Here is a 3608-nt window from a genome sequence, read left to right as displayed (position 1 = left end):
AAGTGGACACATGATCTCACTACAATAAATTTGAATAGAAAGTTTGCAAAAATAGATAAGATCTTGCCATGGAAAGGTAAATACCTGTATATTTGTGGAAAAATTATTTCAGTCATACAAAAGTTATACTTAATCTGCCTTTTATAATTCCCTTTATTGTACTTTTTTCTCTCTTTTTTTCCTCACTCTCTCTGCTCCTCTCTCTCAAGATTCGTGAACCAGGTCAGAGAGCTGATGACCATCTTTATAGACAAAACCATGAGGAAGACCAACGATCCAGAGTTCACTGTCAGCAAGGTGGGACACGGTGTGTGATTTGTCTGTATGGGGAGTGGAGAATAGTGTGTTATGTTTGTCACAGCGTTCTCGTTCTCTCTCTCTTCTCTCACTTTAGCTCCTCAGTTTCCTCTTCTCTGAGGAGAACTCGATTTGGGATGAGAAATACTCAGATGTGCAACTTGGACACGGACAACCCACTGTCCCTCTATTGGATCAACTCCTCACATAACACGTCAGTACCGCCATATAACACAGAAATACACGACAACACTATGAAACGGACTACTTCACTTTTTTTTAATCAATGTTTCACACCAAGTGTTAGTACAGTTGTCAGCACAGTAAAGAATTTCAGCAATACTGTAAAACAATGTAATGAATAGGCTGTGGATGATGTTATAATAAACACACAAATTATGTTTATGATTTGCCTGCATTTTATATTTCTTGTTGTGATGATTTTCCTTCAGGTACTTGACTGGAGACCAGCTGCGGAGCGAGTTATCCACTGAGGCCTATGTACGCTGCCTGCGTCTGGGATGCTGCTGTGTTGAGTGTTAGTAGTACACCTTAAACTCCATAAAAAGTCCCTCACATATTTCAATTTGGCCTCATTACATTATCCATTTACTTATATAGTTCAAAAGGATTGTCTTCTGTTGTGTGGGCCTGTAGTGGACTGCTGGGAAGGGCCAGTTGAGCCCATGGACCAGGACCACCAAGATCAAGTTTGAGGAAGTGGTGAAGGCTATCAATGACCATGCCTTCGTCACATCTGAGTGAGTCTTTTTCTGTCTGAGAAAACACACCCAAACTAACAAACATACCCACACCTGAAGTGCTTTACAACTGAGGACTGTACATGTTTCTAGAACATTCCCCCTGTGTTGACTGAGCGTTGTGGTGCTGTTGTTGTCAAATACCCTGTGGTTCTCTCCATCGAGGAGAACTGCCACATAGAGCACCAGAGGCAGATGGCTCATCTCTTCAGAGAGGTATTCCAGGACAAGCTTTTGATGGAGCCTGTGGAGCTGATGGCTGAACAGTTGCCCTCCCACATGCAGCTCAAGGACAAGATAATCCTCAAGGTGCGGGCCAGGCCAGAGGGTACCATGGTGATGGGAGGGAATAATGTGAAGGATTGAGTCATAGGGCAAAACTATTTCCGGTGTAGTATGTGCAGAATGTTGCAGTATATTGATCATCACCATGGTATGATGGGCTATAAAGATGAAATTACCTTCATGATAGGCTTGTGGAGGTCACATTCCAAACCAGAAAAAGTAAAAGGCCCATTTATGATAATGATCCTATACCGTCTCTTGTGTTATTAGATTTGTCACACAGCAGAGAAACTAACTGACATGGCGACATTGTGATAACACTTCTCTGGTGCCCGTTTTAATATATTTCCAATTTGCCAATGTGTCTAGAGTTCAGGTTGCCATTTTCCCCATGTAATGCAGACACTAACCACAGCCCAGATATGCTTATAAGACACAAAGAGGATGATTCCTGAGACATCCCTCAGATGCGATCTCAGTGCTCTCCGCATTTCTGGTATTTTGTATTTTTGTATTTGTATTTATTATGCATCCCCATTAGCAACTACTCTTCCTGGGGTCCAGCAAAATTAAGGCAGTTTATACAATTTTAAAACATTACAATACATTCACAGATTTCACAACACACTGTGTGCCCTCAGGCCCTTACTCCACCACTACCACATACCTAAGGTACTAAATCCATGTGTATGTATAGTGCGTACGTAATCATATGTGTGTGTGTGTATTAATGGAAAGCAAATCAGGGTTGTGTTCAATAGGCACAAAATGGAAGAAAATGCAGTGAAACGACAAGGTAATAGCATAACTTATACAATAAAAAAGCAATTATTTTAAAAGATGTGCTACAGTGTGTCATGCCCTGGCCATAGAGGCTTTTATTCTCTATTTTGGTTAGGCCAGGGTGTGACTAGGGTGGGCATTCTAGTTTCTTTATTTCTATGTTTTGACCGGGTATGGTTCTCAATCAGGGACTGCTGTCTATTGTTGTCTCTGATTGGGAATCATATTGAGGCTGCCTTTTTCCCACTGGTGTTTTGTGGGTAGTTATTTTCTGTTTAGCTGTTTAGTTGGCTGACAGAACTGTGCGCTTTTGTTTTTCTACTTTGTTATTTTGTTGCGATGTTCAGTTTAATAAATATCATGAACACCTACCACGCTGCACCTTGGTCTCCTTATTCAACCCACGAGAGTCGTGACACAGTGTGCCCTAACGAACACAACCCAGGAGATGCCTGAGAATTCACCAGGCAGTGCAGGAGTATCACAGAAAGAATACACCCTCACAAAACAACTCTGCTCCATACATCTGGGACCCAGTAGACCAGGCAATTTAGAGACAGCCTTACCATGATATGGTTTCTGAGTTCCTTAGAAATCGGTAAGCCTACAGTATTTGGTTCAGAGTGTCGGAGGAGGTGTCAATCTACATGAGGCAAGTGGTGGTCAAAAGCTGGTTCTCACCCATGCCCCTGCCTTTCTTTTTACGGGTATCTGTAATCAGTATTCCCAGTCATGTGAAATCCATAGATTAGGGCCTTATGAGTTCATTTAAATTGACGGACTTCTTTATATGAACTGTAACTCAGCAAGATAGTTGAAATTGTTGCATATTGCGTTTATAATTTGGTTCAGTGTATAATGGGGACGGAAGGAGGGCAGAGGGAGGGGGAGGGAGAAAGGGGGCTAGACACTGGACTACTGGGGGTGGGAAAGTTAAATAGAGTATGTTTACTGATGTGTTTGCAATGGAGCGTCTGTGTAGGAGAGAGACTGCGCCTCACTGTAAATGAAATGAAATCGAGCTATCACTGGTAGGCTCACATTATGTTAAAGGATTCCTTTGGGATTTCACCAATGTATCTACTTCCCAGAGTCAAATTAACTCATGGATACCATTTGATGTATTTTCTTGCATTTTCAAGGAAGTTGCTAACTATCGCACGTGCAATTGCTAACTAGAATGATGACAATTAGTGGAAGTCTATGGGTATCTGCTAGCATGCCTCATTGCTAACATCCCGAAGTATCCCTTTAACATGTTTCCCTAAATTGAGGTCATTTTTATAGATTTTCTCAAGCAATTTCAAATGTAGTTTGTGTTTTAATGTATGCATCTACCTGTTGATATACTGTATCTGTAACTCCACAAGCCTAAGAGCACAGATAAAGCGTACGACTACAGACCCATGAGACCTGATGAACTGAGTAAGCTTCTGCAAGGGGGCTCTGATCCACAATGTGTCCAAAGACAGTGATGGATGG

General features: G+C 41.7%; 1 long non-coding RNA gene across 1 annotated transcript; it reads left to right on the top strand.

Annotated features, from left to right (window-relative positions):
- Positions 1-258: 258 nt before the first annotated feature.
- On the top strand, positions 259-2479 carry LOC118396129 (uncharacterized). The gene is made up of 3 exons (XR_004828134.2): positions 259-297; positions 395-511; positions 750-2479. It is a non-coding gene; the product is annotated as an uncharacterized LOC118396129 (long non-coding RNA).
- Positions 2480-3608: the final 1129 nt, after the last annotated feature.

Source organism: Oncorhynchus keta, chromosome 17, assembly GCF_023373465.1.
Source record: "Oncorhynchus keta strain PuntledgeMale-10-30-2019 chromosome 17, Oket_V2, whole genome shotgun sequence".
In the NCBI taxonomy this organism is placed as follows: domain Eukaryota; kingdom Metazoa; phylum Chordata; class Actinopteri; order Salmoniformes; family Salmonidae; genus Oncorhynchus; species Oncorhynchus keta.
Note: the sequence above shows the minus strand (reverse complement) of the source record. Positions and strands in the feature narration are given on the sequence as shown.